Raw genomic sequence first — 15,709 nt, 5'->3', positions numbered from 1 at the left:
GATTTATACATGCGCAGGAGGTCCAAATCTAGGGAGGGGGGGCAAATTCATATTCTTGAGGGGGGGGGGAGGAAACCTTGTTTCACAAAGCGACTCGCATCCAGCGCACGTTAGTTTGTTAGTTTATCGATTATTCATATTACGTTGAAACTCATCCCTGTCGGTTTTTGAACATTTTTAACACATTCTAAGTTGATTTTGAATGAATCGTAAGTTGATTTGTGAATGCGTGCGTAGTGTACATGTTTCCTCTGTCAGTGGAATCTGACAGAGCTGAGCGAAGTAAGGCTGAACGGATGAATGCCAACCGCTGTCTGATTGTGTGGTTGATTGTGTTTGCGAATGATGAGCGTTGTTGTAATTACTAGCGGAATCCATAGATTCAGATTACAGGAGTGGAAATAAACGAATAACAGGTAAGAATGATTACGTATTACGTTCTCGGTGTATACAAGAAAATGAAATTTTGACAAAAAATTTTTGGGCAGATCGCTATACTAGTAAGGGCGAGTTGTACAGTCCACAGCTAGCAGCTACTTTAAGTTTCTAGTTCACCTTTATCTCTCCCCATATTTTTTTATCTTTCATTTTCATTTCAACCTCATGTTACACTTTCCACCTTCTAATACCATGTCACCCTCACAACACCCCCACAAAAAAATGGTCTTTAAATATGTCTGCTTGTGTCTGTATATGTGGTCTTTAAATATGTCTGCTTGTGTCTGTATATGTGTGGATGGATATGTGTGTGTGCGCGAGTGTATACCCGTCCTTTTTTCCCCCTGAGGTAAGTCTTTCCGCTCCCGGGATATATATATAATTTTTTTTAACGTCCTATCTCAAACGCTCGAGGGGATGGCGGGGTATTGCCCCGGTTCGGAAATATTAGAGATCCGGGACCGATGCGCAGAACAGTCTGAATTACAGTTGGGAAGTGTGTAGTCTCCACGTGACCCATTTTTACATTTAGTGTTTTTGCTGTTTCCTCTTCATTTACTGCTCCCACGTCAAATGAAGACAAAACAGATTTCTGTGGCCGGGAGCTATCAAGTGAATTAAAATACATTCACATAATTATGGAAGGCTAAACTGTGTTATTAGTAGCAGATTTTATTTTATTTCCATCTTTCTGACAGTCAAGCGTTAATTGCCTTTTAGAACAATGAAGTTATTTTTGTTGGTTTGCCAAAGTTATTTTCTTTCATTGATCTTTTCCACTAAGGCAGACAATATAATTTAGACAAAGTGTTTAATTCCACACACTGTGTTTGCTGCATTTCAAGTGCACATTTTCAACTTCTAGCTTATTTGGCGTTACGCCATAATAAAGAACCAAATATGAGACAGGACAGTACTGGTACTCCAAGAAAATTTACATCCCAAAAACCACATAGAAAAGCTTAATAACAGGTCGTGGGATTCTGGACATACAAATTTGCACTTTAAATGTGAACATTTTAGTATGGGTCATGAAATTCTGATTCTCTTGGAGTATCCTCTGATGTCTTGTTTCTTACATAATGTAATATCTTTTATTGTTTCACACGTACGAACATGCGGGCTCCCTACGACATCGTAGCTGCGCTTGCGCAGTGATGCCTGTCATCTGGCGCTCTCTGGCAACTGCAGAAACGAACCTATTTCTAACAGGTCGTGGGAAAATATTTCGAATGGTGGGTTGAAAATCGTTACCATCAAAGTACCATTCTAGCAGTTACACCAGAACTATGTGAGATAATATACGATGAATTTCTTAAATCACAAAGTGTTTGACTCTCATTTAAAAATCAACTCTTTGATGATGAGCCATTTAGATGAATTTTGAGCCTGGAAGATCAGACATTAATGTCGTTATTAAAAATTTTACTGGCACCTTTGTGTGATACATCTTAAATTGTAATACGCGCATAAAAGACCAACATTTTATGTGAAAGCTTAGCTTCTCTTGCAGCGTATTAATCTGATAGACCAATATTATATGTGAAGGCTTTGCGTTTCGTTTAGCAACACTATTTACATTAATTTGAACCATTAACTTTTTCTGTTTGTGTGTTCGCGCTACTTAACAGTGATGTTGCTGTTGGTTGACTACATCACGTGTCCTGAGCTCTGAATACCTGCTGTGATCGGCTGGCGAAATCGCATGAAATGAGCTATGACTAACTTACAAAAGCGCATCCCAATCTCAATTTCAATGCTTTGGAAAGTAACATGCGGTGTTTGGTGGAATTCGAGTTCATACTTTCCTGATACAAAAATATGCAGCATACATGTTGCTGCACATCAAAGATCTTTCCAAAATGCGTGTTTTTTTTATTTTTTTCCCTAAAGCGCCAGGACATTCTACGCCCGTGTATAAAACCATAATCAAAGGACTTATAAGTTATACAGTTCCAAGAGAAAATATACCGTCAGTTAACAGGGAAAAAGTATGTTTTCACTTGGGAGAAAGTGTATTTTTGACTGAGAAAACTGGGAATTTTTTTTCCTTGTCCGCGTATACCCTGACATGATATACAAGTTGGGATGACAGTCATTAAAACAAAGGTGTTTTTTGTTATGATGAGATGTTTTCAGGAAATTTCCTCTGAATGGCAAAATATTTTGTTGGCACCCACCTACATAGGGAGAAATTATTATCATGATAAAGTAAGAGAAATCAGAGCTCCCACAGAAAGATTTAAATGATATTTTTCCCCAGTGCTGTTGAAGAGTGGAATGTTACAGAAATAGTCTGAAGGCTTTTCGATGAATCCTCTGCCGAACACTTAAGGATACAGGATACTTATAAATGGTGGAAAAATCAAAATTTTTTAAATGACTTTATTAAATTCTATAGTCTTTCCTGATTACATTGATATATACACTGTAGGGTTTGAAATGAAAAAAGACCTATACATACCAAATTTTAAAGTTACGGTCATGTACGAGGTGCGACAATAAAGTAATGAGACTGATTTTCTTTGCAAGGTGTGGCACCCCTGCAGGCTTGCGTAGGCACAATATCTGTGACCTTGGTCTATAAGCCGCTTCTAGTCCAAGCGGCATGTTGAAGCAACTGCTCAGTCACGAGTTGTGCTGTAATAAGTTAACACGTGTTAGTGTCTCTCATCACAGAAATGGAACTGCATAATATTGCGCAACAGTATGCCATTTCTTTTTGCGTTAAATTGAGTGAAAACGCGACGACAACTTACGGTAAGCTTAAGAAGGCTTTTGGAGAGGAGGTTATATCAAAAGCTCAAGTTTCTGATTGGCATAAAATGTTTAGTGAAGGCAGAACAAATGTTGAAGATGAAGACTGCAGTGGATGACTGTCAACCTCACGGATGGGTGCATGAACTCGTAAAATCTGATAGAAGTTTATCCATGAAAATGATTGCAGGAGAACTGCACATCAATCGAGGAACGGTTCGTCTAATAATAACATTGCTGATAATTGGATTCTGCATCACGATAATGCACTATCCCATACTGCTCTGTCAGTACAGTAATTTCTAACCTCAAAACAAATTTCGGTACTACCAGAGCCACCTTATTCACCAAATATTGCTCCGTGCAACTTTTTTCTCTGTGAAAGAGTCAAAATGGCGGTCAAGGACACCATTTTCAAATAACACAAGATGTCCCAAGAGCTGTGACGAAGGTCTTGGAGGATATTACAGAAGATTAGTTCCAGAAATGTTACCATCAATGGCAGAAGTGCTAAAGAAAGTGTGTGCAATCAGAAGGGAACTTTGAAGGAGACAACACGAAAATTGACTAAAACTGTAAGCAACATTTTTTTTCACATCAGTGTCATTACTTTACATTCGCACCTTGTATACTGCCATGCCCCCTTTATTTCTGTTACAGAAACCAGTATTATTTTGAAAAGAACTGTGCACTTTCTTTCTGTTTCCAGCGATTATATGTATGATACATTGTATATGTTGGTAACAGTGCAGGTTTCTAGCGTCTGTAAATGATTATCTTTGCAAGTATTTACTTTTGTGTTCTGAAGCAGTTTGTTCACATGTTAATAAACGTTTGTTTCCCAAGTGCTACATATATTTGTGGAAATACATATTTTTTAGTGTGCCACACATCAAGAAATTCAATAAAAGGAAATTCTGTGGTAACCAGCTGACAAACAAAACAAGCCACACTGTTGAAAGTAACCTACGTGTCAGTTCTTCAGTGAAGAAATTCACATGTGGCACGCCTCCTGGTGATTCAAATTTTTGTGTTAAAAATGACGCTGTTTGTAGTGGATTTGTTGTTGTTGGTGTGGGTATCTTATCTTCTTTGATAAAGGAAGTGGAAAAATGTAAACAATGTGATGGTGTAGGCTGTCTGGAACTAACTGAACAACAAAGTAGCAGGAAGGGTTTAGCGCCAAAATTAGTTGGTCTGTGTAGATCCTGTAATAAATCTACCTCGAAAATGACTTCGAACATTGTGCATAATTCATATGATGTGAATTTGAAGTTAGTGTACGCAATGCGTGCAATAGGAAAAGGAAAAAAAGGCTGCACAAACGTTCTGTCATTTGATTGATCTTCCTCCTCCCAGTAGGTTCAGCAAGTACATAAGAATACTTTTAGGTGCCTTGACGGTTGTGTCTAAAGCATCTATGAAATGTGCAGTAGAAAAAACTGTTAATATTAGTGAAACAAGGGACATTGCTGTTGCACTTGATGGGACATGGCAACATCGAGGACATCGTTCCTTGAATGGTGTTTTAAGTGCTACTTCTGTGGAGAATGGAAAAGTTTTTGATGTTGAGTGCTTATCTAATTATTGCCACACCTGCCATAGTAACACTGAAGGACATATTGAACATCAGTGTTATAATAATTATGATGGTTACAGTAGAGGTATGGAGAGTGATGGAGCTCTAAAATTATTTCAGAGGTCAGTGCCCGTTCATAACCTTAGATATACAAAGTACCTAGGTGATGGGGAATCTAAAGCTTTCAATCAAATTAATGAGTTCAATGTTTATGGTGATAGCTTCGTAACAAAACTGGAGTGTTGTGGACATGTGCAAAAGAGGATGGGTGCTAGATTGAGGAAGCTAAGAAGAGAAATGAAAGGAAAATTGCTATCTGATGGAAAATCTCTGTCTGGCTGAGACAGATTGACAAAAACTGAAATAGACCTCCTTCAGAGGTATTAAGGACTGGCCATTAGACAAACTGCACCTCTGAATGATGATACAGCAATGAGGAAAGCTGTATGGGCCACCTACTTTCATAAGTTGTCCACAGATGACCACACTGTTCATGGACTTTGCCCTAAAGGAGTAGATTCTTAGGTGTGCTTACCAAAAAGCAAAAGAAAGTGGTCAAATATACTATCAAAATATCATAAGCATTTTCTTCTTGAGCCTGTTATGAATGAAATAAAACCAATTTTTAGAGACCTGAGTGGACCCTGTTTTGCTTAGTACCACATTTACTAGAATCTAAGACGCACCTGAAAAATGAGACTCGAAATCCAGGAAAAAAAATTTTCCCGAATCTAAGCCGCACCTGAAATTTGAGACTTGAAATTCAAGGGGAGAGAAAAGTTTTAGGCCGCACCTCCAAATCGAAACAAAGTTGGTCCATTGTAATATGAGACACAATTTAGGTCAAATGAATGACGATACAGCTACAGTAGTTTGGTTCGAGTCGTAAGCTCAGTAGTTAAGCTTTACCAGGTAGCCATTACTATGCGTCAGGCGCTCCGTCCATATTATACGGGTACCCTTCCTCTTTCGCGTACTTCGTTAGCGAAACAATGGCAAGAGACTGCTATTTACTGTTACCTACACTCCTGCTTTCTTGGAGAATGATCAACAAGAACCAAATAATAGACAGCGTACGATAGAAGATATTCTGAACGGGAGTTTAGCGAAAATTTTTCTCCGTTTGAAAATCTTTGCAGGCACCTCGTTAGTACATTACATTCTGCACTGAAATTAGTCATCTTCGATTTAAAAATCTAGTCAATTGCCGTGCTTCATTTCTGACTGTATCACTATTAGGCATAAGAATAATACAAATATAAATATGGGATGATATCTATATTTTTCCGTGTTTGCTGTTGTCTCACTCTAGTTTCGTAGTTTATTAGGCAGACAGGATTTAAATGAGTTAGCAGCAAACACGAAAGAATACATGGCAAAATGTTTATATTCTAATATTCTTATGTGAAGAGAATACTGCATGCTATTCACAATTCATAAAAGTTCCTATAAGGAACCATCTCTTCTCACAGTTAGGAAAAAATTCAGAACGTAGAGTTGGCCATATTGACAAACATCCCAAACAGTCTTGCCAGTCGGATTTTCGTAGTGCATTGAAATGCTGCTACATTCAAAGGTGCACAATACGGAATTTGTATTTACTTCGTTGGATAATGTATGAAAATGCAGTGGTCGAAACTCAAGGCGGAGGAAAAACTTGTCTGCCACCCCTTTTTCTTTTTCTTTTTTTTTTTTTAATACACTCATGCAGAGGGTTTGGCGCCAGTATTTATCTTTGTGCCTGCAAAGCATGCCTGTGTAGCGCTACATATATTCGACAGCAGAAGTTAGTTGTGGCGGCACCTACCAACATTTTCCAGAACTTCCGCTTACTTTGCACTCAATTCTAAGCCGCAGCCGGTTTTTTGGATTACAAAAACTGGAAAAGAAGTGCGGCTCAGATTCGAGTAAATACGGTAAATGTCTTCATGGGGGCACTCAGAATACAAATGAAAGTTTCAACCATTCCATACGGGAAAGATTACTCAAGAATGTTTTTGTAGGAATAAATACATTAATAGTTGGTGTACTAGATGGTGTGCTATGTTTCAATGATGGAGTGATAGGAAGGTAGGAAGTCCTGAGAAATTTAGGCATAAAATGTGGCTCTAATATGAAAGATCAATTTCTTCTGTGTGACAGACAACGGGTGCATGAAGCTGAGAGATTCGCTCTTCAAGTTACCAAAGAAGCAAGAAGTGCTAAAAGGAATGCCAAGAGGAAGCTTGAAGATGAAGAAAGGCTGCAGGATGTAGACTATGCTTCAGGAATGTTCTGAGGCACAGTTTAATTGGACTCATATGTTCATTCGCAATTTCCCGCTAGTTGTTTTCTTCAGAATTCAGGTACAAATATTTCCTAAAGTTTATAAAGCATTGCTCTCATTTTTTCTGTAACTTTCGGTAGTCCATACTTATGTAGTAGACCTAAGCTTTATTGCAGAATCAGCTAAATCATAGAAAAAATAACATTTTTATTAGGAAAAAATTATAAATATTAAATGTAAGATGTGATACTTTTTTATCCTTGTAATATACGTAATAGGTGGAATTAAATAGGTCTAGTACCTCAGCCATGTCATGCATGTCTGGTAAAAATTTGGTCTCCTTCAAATGTATAACATTGGATCAAATGGTACCTCAGTTTGAGGAAGAATTTCCTTGTTACTTTTTTTAAATAACTCTAAGCAGGTTCAAAAATATTCAAAATACTTCTAATTTGTTTAGAAAGTGTGATCTATTACCTGATATCAACAAAAAATCTTAAAACATATACATTATAAACAGTGCCTGAAAGAAATAGGTGTTGATTTTTACATAATATTGAGCTGGAAAAATGCCGTGTATCCTTAAGTGTGAACTGCCAGATAGCTGTGTAGATTTACACGAGAAATATCGTCTGGTTTGCACTGATGATGTAATGATGTGAGGGGGCTGAATGCATTTTTTTTTCCAAATTTAATGTGCCATTATCAACAGAATGATTGCATGCAGATCATTATATTGGCGTGTGAGGTTTTGGGATTGACATTTATTTTTTTATCGCGTATCTTGAGACTTTGATCCAAAGCTCATGGGATGAGGTGGTACCTAGTTTACAGAAAGCTGAATATATAATTTATAAACAAAAAATTACAGAATTAATAAAATATGAAATTAAGAGAAATTAGGATAAATTACATGTTGCATAGAGAAGTTCTCATGTATTGTGAGGGTCTCCTGTGTGGAATTCTAGCATACCACAAGGTAACCTTTGTGTGTGGATTTGAATACTTAGGTGTATCACTCTTTTTTTCTGCCCTGCTGGGAAATTTGGAAAACAAACCCTGGAGAAATCTTGTTTTTTGTCTCAGTAGATAAAACAGTTTGTTTACTGGGATTTCCTGCATCGTCGCTGGCTGGGTGCAGCTTAATACATGCACCGCTTCCCTACTCCCTCATTCTTACTGCTTCTCCACTTCCTACCACTCCCCTCAGCTTGCAGTCAGTGCTGCCACCACTTCTTGCCACTAGCCTAGTAGCTGCCGATGGGTGGCGTGAGGGGTGGTTTGTTTTGATATGATTCTTGGAGATTGTTGACCCAGTGGCTGGAGACAACGGTCATATGTGCACGAGTTGTGTCTGAGTGATTGTGTGAATATGTGTGTGTGTGTGTGTGTGTGTGTGTGTGTGTGTGTGTGTTATTTTCCAAGAAAGGTTATGGCCAAAAATTTAGTTGTGAGAGTGTGATTGTCTTTTCTACGTGTCTGTCCATGGTTCAGCTATCATCTTTACGTTGAGTTGCTACCTATCTTCATTAGCATTAATTCTCAGAGTATTTGCACAAATTGATGGATTTATCACCACCATCTCATTTTGTCAACATAATGTCAGTGACTTGTGTAAAGCTGGCCACATGAATGGACTTCCATGATGGGCCAAAACCACAGGCCATTTCTGTGGGTCTCTCTAACGGATTGGGTCTGCCGATTTGAAGCCCATCGTTTCCCAATAATGTGCAAGCCCTGCCCATCGGATCTAGTCTCGCCGATCTGCTCCCAGGCCGGCTCTGTTTGTGTGTGGTATAATGCAGTGGGTTTTCGTGATTTATATGAGGACTCAGGACTGTGGTGCTCCTCGGCAGGCCAGAGGCCACGGGCGATGGAGTTCAGGAATTGTGACTTTCTCACTGCAAGTACAGTGTGCGGTACATTTTTTTATAAACATTTTATTTATTCTAGTACATTTTGGGGCTTAGAAAATAATTTATACAGGATGTACATATCTTTTTTTTTTTTTTTTTTTACAAACATTCAGTACGCGAATCATGAGTGACCCGGCAGACATCAATACAATAATCGAATTCGTGCCATACCTGTCCCAGCATGGCATCGTCGATTGTGATATTTGTTTCTCGTATTCTCTCCCGGAGCTCCGCTACATCACGTGGTAGAGACCATACATACACCGGATCTTAAATGTGTCCCCACAGAAAAAAAGTCACACAGAGTGAGGTCTGGTGATCAGGGAGGCCATTTCATGAAACAGCTGTTCCCTTCTGTAGCACGGCCAGTTCATCGATGCGGCAGCTCCGTATTCAGGTACCCGCAAACTTCACGATGAAAATGGGGGGGAGCCCCATCCTGCTGAAAGATGAACGGAGAGCCCAATTGCATCTGAAGCATCAGCCATTGCTGCAACAAATCCGAGTAGGAATATCCAGTGACAGTTCTCTTGGCGAAGAAGAATGGCCCGTACAGTTTTCGACACAACAAAGCACAAAAAACATTTACATTTAGCGAATCACACCCAAATTCAATGCATTCGTGTGGATGCTTTGCACCCCAGATTCGACAATTATGCCTGTGCACTTTCCCATTAGTGTGAAAAGTGGCTTCATTGCTAAAACTTAAGCGATCAAAAATTCCATCCCCGTCCTTATTCAATTGTTGCAACTGTGAACAAAACTCAAAACACTTGTCTTTGTCGTTGTTATTGACCTTCTACCCTAGCTCCAATCTGAATGGTTTCATAGACAACTTCTGTCGCATGACTTGCCACAGTCAGTGGAGCCATTTCGAGTTCATGGGATGCACGACGCACCAATTTCTTTGGACTCCTTATGAATGTCTCTCATATGCAATCCAAATTCACTTCACTCACACTGGGATGTCTGCTTCTCTGTGCTGGGCACAAGCAACCCGTCATAATAAATTTGTTGTGCCTTCCTTATTGGTGGTTTCTTACCGTACTTTGTTCTAAACATCCATTGAACAGCTGTAGCAAACACTTTGTTTGTCGAACTCCAACACGCAGAAAGCTCGCTCCGCACCTGAACTTGCAATGTTTATGACTGGTGTTATCGGCAAATCACCAAAGTATGCTGCGGTGGTATACATGAAAAAGAACTTTCAGGGTTTCCTTCAAAAAGACATATGTGTGATATCTGTGCTATGTTTGGTTCTTGTGCAATAAATAATTGAAAGTGTTCCCAGATGTAATGTACACCCTGTATATTAGAAAGTATGAGCGATAGGAAGAACAACTTGTGGCAGTCACAGGCGGTTTGTATGCTATGTACCTGTATATTTTGGCCTGCTTTATATACTACTTTCAATAGGCATACTTTTTTCTGAGGTTATTTCTGAAATCAGTGTAGGTATTTTAAATCTGTCTTGCGACTCCAAGGAAATGCGTATTTGTGTCACCAAATATGTTTAGTTTTATTGAAATAAAATAACATCAGTGCTCTTCATGGAATATTATATACCATTGTCTTTCTTTCTCCATCTAAAAACTGTTCATTACAAAAGATGCTGACATTAGTACTTAAGATTTTTGCTCATGAGGGGAAGAAATACAGAAGTCCTTACATTTTTTTTGTGAACTTATGTCTTTACTTGCCCTTGAGACCTCGAAATTTGTCAGGGAAAAATGCTAAAACTTGCTGGAAATCAGGGAACGTCACTTGGGGAAACTTGCGGCAACCCTGAATGTTCACAAGCTGGCACTGCAGACCTTGCTGACTGCATTTTTCAGGGATGAGAATATTCTTGCCAAGTGCACAGAATTGCCCCAAACTATAACACCATATGAGATAACAGAGCAAAAGTAAACAAGCTTTTGTGTTTGTGTCCAAGACATAGTGTATAGTGAAGACAGAAGTGTTCATTTTCTGCTTAAGGTGTTGAACATGATACTTCTGAGAGAGCTTTTCATCTATCTTCAGTCTTAAGAATTTAAAATGTCTGTTCGACCAGCTCAGGACAAGACTATTTCTATTTTACAAGAGTTCAGTTGTTGGCAGTGAAGTATTAATCCGTTCTCCAAAAGCCATGTGCTGATGTTGCCAACTACCTTGTCAGCTAGATGATTTACGTTATGTTCAGTGTTTTCCGAGAGAACACATGTCCGAATATACAAAAGCTTTCGTTTGCATTTGCAGTAGGTATGGAATAAAAATAAATAAAAAAAAAAAAAAAAAAAAAAAAAAAAAAAAACAAACAGGAGCCCCTGTTTGTGTTTCCTATAGATAGTGGATATAACAACAGCTCCTTTAAGTTATGTTTTCAGATTATTTTTGATGCCACAATTTCCACTCACGTTGCTACTTTTGTGTTTTCTTCTTGCTTAGTACTCTTGATACATTTTGTTGAAAGTTTGACTATGGTTCCTGCTACTAGGTGCGAGGATACAAGTGAGTTGGCTTCCATTCGAACGTCTACGATGAGACGATGGACAGGGTGAAAGGCCTCGGCGTTGATATCGAGTGCACTGGTGGTGGTAGAATACCGCACGACCCCAGTGCCAACGTCATCAAAGCGTACAGCTACTCACAGGTGATACCAAAAGCAGTGAGTTGTAGAAATGACAGTATGTGTCATCTTGAGCTGTTATTCAACTTAATTTTTTACTGTGTGACTGGTTTCAGTTGAAGACCATTTTCAGGCACCTGTTGTATATACATCGTGGATACGGGAAAATTTGGGATGTAAAGAATGTTTGAAAATTATAGTAACAATACAAGCAACACTTACAGAATTTGATTACCAGCAAAAACTATATATATCAAAAGAATACAATGTCAGAAATATAAATTAAATATCCACAAGCATTGTATGTATTGTTACTACAATTTTGAAGTATCCATTTTGCCTGAATTTTTCCTGTTTCCATGCTGTGGGTACAACAGGTCCTCAAAAATGGTCTTTGACCAAAACTGGTTGCATCATAAAAAAAAATATCAACAGCTTAAGATTAAAAGAATCGATTTCTGTGATTTTATCCTTGCTCAAATGGAAACAGATGAATCTTTCATTTCAAAGATTGTGTTTAGTGTTGAAGCAACTTTCCACACTAACGGGAAAGTCAACCGTCACAATGTCTGTGTATGGGGCACTGAGAATCCGCGGGAAACAACTCAGTATGAACATGACTCGCCTAAGGTGAACGTTTTCTGTGCCATTTCAGCCAATAAAGATTTTGGTCCCTTTTTCTTCGAAGGTGCTACTGTAACTGGACTACAGTATCTGGAGATCTTAGAGAATTGGCTGTTCCCTCAGCTCGAACAAGAAGCACAATAATTCGTATTTCAGCAGGATGGAGCGCCACCACATTGGCACTTATCTGTCTGTAACTACCTGAACGTCAACTACCCCAGGCGATGGATCGGCCGCCAGGCAGCCCGTGACAGAGCACTTCGTCACTGGCCTCCAAGAAGCCCTGATCTTACCCCCTGCGATTTTTTCTTATGGGGGTATGTTAAGGATATGGTGTTTCGGCCACCTCTCCCAGCCACCATTGATGATTTGAAATGAGAAATAACAGCAGCTATCCAAACTGTTACGCCTGATATGCTACAGAGAGTGTGGAACGAGTTGGAGTATCGGGTTGATATTGCTCGAGTGTCTGGAGGGGGCCATATTGAACATCTCTGAACTTGTTTTTGAGTGAAAAAAACCTTTTTAAATACTCTTTGTAATGATGTATAACAGAAGGTTATATTATGTTTCTTTCATTAAATACACATTTTTAAAGTTGTGGTATTCTTTTTGAATCACCCTGTACAGTTAGTTCTGGCCCAAAAAGTCATTTTAAATGTTTTTAAAGTACAACAAACAGTAGCATTTCTACTGTAATTTGTAAGCCATGATGAACAGTAGCACATAGTGTGAGTTTGCTGCCTTTTTATTTCTGTGGGACCTCGCTATGTGTGTAAACCGAAAAATGGCTTTTCGAGCTGAAACTAGTTGCTTAATTAAAAATATTTTTAGTAACTCTATTATCTTAAGCTGAAAAATATCATTTTCATCCAATGACATTAATAATTTTTGTGTCCTCTTTTTCACTTTTGCCATATGGGTGTGTTCTGAGAAGGTCTATCACATGTTTGTTTCTAAGATTGGTACAGTTGTTTTCTGTCATTAGTTATTGTATGCTGCTTTTGACCACTGAGAATCAAATTTTTCAACTGTTTAATATCAGGATTTAGCAGCAAGTTTTTTTACTCAAGTGTTAAAAGGTGTTGTATCTAACAACTATTTTTCTGATCTTCACAACTATTTTTCTGATCTGAAGATTGCCATGCAGGAACTCAACAAACTAGTTCTGATCTGATTCAAAGACTGCATTCATTTTGTTGGTAGAGACAGTGGGGAGCTGTCCTCTTCAGTCATCATTATCCAGAGGTGAAGCTAGTTTCTTTCAGTAGTGGCTGTCATTATTGACTTCAGTCTTCAAGAGTGTGTCTCAGAAATCATTAAATCAGCAGCAGACTGTTGGTTTATTGCATGAAGAGATTCCAAATACTGCTTTAAATTCACTTCTATCTTAAATTCAGTGCCATGTATGAATGTTTGCTTTTAAACTCCATTGCTACCTCAGTCTAACTGATGTGTGTACAAAAGGAGTGAACAAGTGGCCCGTGTAATATGCCTAGTGTGTTAACAGTGTACACCACTACACATTGTCTATTTTAAAAAATGAATCACTCTGCAGCAACCCAGAATGTCTCAGAATTCCCACACTATGCAGTACAGTATCCAAAGATTGTTATTCTGTGAACAGATATCCATTGGTGTTAATTAGATGTGTACTGTACTCTCCATTTAATGTACAAAAGCAGTTGTCCAGTAGCAATTCATTGCAAGAGGAGGGACAATTTCCAGTTTTGTTATTTATTTTATTTGCCCATTTAAATAAAGCTGACTTAGGAATTTTCCCTTATGTGGGGACTGTTTGTACTAGATAATGTGTCTGTTTGAAGTTCTATATTTGTATATTTTGCTGTTCATGTCACTTCTGCGTAATTTTTCATTGATTGTATCGATACTTGTTTGAATTCTGATATGTTGTGAAATTTCAAACATTTGGGAATCCCGTGATAAACCAGTACTATTACCGTCAATTGTAGGCTTAAACTAAACTGTGTTCTTTCAAAAATTTTTAGAACAGTATGCCTATCATCCTCATTCAAAATATTCTGTCTCTTATTTTGTTGTCCAATTATGTGAGAAATAGTTAAGTTTCAGAATTTTGAGATGCCTGCAAAACTATACTTTGTAAGTTAGTGCTACCAGTGTTTTGTATACGTAATTTACGTAGCAAATCAATGCTTTGTGGTTCACAGCTCAGCCAAAGTATACATCACCCCTGAATTTCATTGTATATCAATGCAAATAAATGTGTATTTTTGAGAATTTTCGGAAGTTACCATTGTCCTTTGCATAATCTGTGAGCAGTCGGGGTTTGTGATGTAGTTCCTGTAGCAGATTTTCTGCCAGACATTTTGTGTTACATCTGGTTTTCCCTTAACCCTTTACTGGCCAAAACTCTATTGGATCTTTTTTTTTTTGCAAACTTTTATACATAAATATGTTACATTGAGTGATAAATTGAATAAAAAGTTGTTTTGAAAAGTTTCAGTTTATTAGAACAAAAACTACAGAAGTCCTCATTTTTGGGACATTGGCCAAATGCGCTATCCAAATTCACAATCTTATTCTCCATGCATAATATTGTAAGAAGCAACACAAACATTAAATAAAGAATATTGTAATGTTATGGAATGTATATTGTACTGGTTGTTACCTATCTCGTTTCTTGATAACTGAATGATGTGGAATCTTACGCGGTATATTGTGGTAGGACCACATTCGCACCATGTGTTTGTAATTGATAATAATATGAGTAGTTCCAGCACAATTTCAGCAAGGCTTATTTATTAGTAGCTGCCGAAAGATTACACACTGCAGATCTCGTTTGTCTAGGGGTTTTGTCTGCAAAACATTACTCTAACAAGCCTGGCCTGGGTTTTCTTCTTGTTTGAAATAAACACTACCGGGTTCGAATTACTTTCGGCTAAAAATAATATTTATTCGTACTCTTTGTTTAGTAACTACAATATTTTCACTTCGAACATTGATACCCTAAAAATGCATTATACTGTACTGGTCACTTAAACACGTCCATCTCCCTCCAATACCGACAAAGAATTGGCGTGCAAGCCAACATGTGCCCGGAAGTTGCAGACATTCCTGCATTCCAGATTCTTTGGTCTTCTGACCTTAATACACTCCAAAGACACATATAAATAAATACATATAAATATACCACATTTATCATCTCAAACAAATCCATTATTTATCATAAAAGAAAATATTCATAAATAAATAAATTAAACACATTGTATGGCAACATAATGAAGTTACCTTAACTCTCTACTGTGGGCATCGTACTTTTCGCATGAGATAAACTTTATCTCTGACAGTTAATTACATTACAATAGCCCACCAGGACTTGCAAGTGTACCTTGGTCCACTTGTCAGTCCGATACAGAAATTGCATCATTGTCTTAGCTTGTATACAACTTTTTATCACAACTGTAGTAAACTGTTTATTCTTTCATCAACCATTGACTTCCTCCTTTGTCTCACAACATAAATACATATGTCGATTT

General features: G+C 38.0%; 1 long non-coding RNA gene across 1 annotated transcript in view; it reads left to right on the top strand.

Moving 5' to 3' along the window:
• The first annotated feature begins 7,058 nt into the window (after positions 1–7,058).
• LOC124596501 overlaps positions 7,059–15,709 on the top strand; it is a 28,071-nt gene continuing 19,420 nt past the window's right edge. Inside the window, exons 1-2 of the long non-coding RNA XR_006978313.1 lie at positions 7,059–7,119; positions 11,436–11,591. This is a non-coding gene — a long non-coding RNA (uncharacterized LOC124596501). The remainder of the gene's footprint in view (positions 7,120–11,435; positions 11,592–15,709) is intronic.

Source organism: Schistocerca americana, chromosome 2, assembly GCF_021461395.2.
Source record: "Schistocerca americana isolate TAMUIC-IGC-003095 chromosome 2, iqSchAmer2.1, whole genome shotgun sequence".
Lineage (NCBI taxonomy): Eukaryota > Metazoa > Arthropoda > Insecta > Orthoptera > Acrididae > Schistocerca > Schistocerca americana.
The sequence above is the reverse complement of the archived record's forward strand: the minus strand, read 5'-3'. Positions and strand labels throughout refer to the sequence as shown.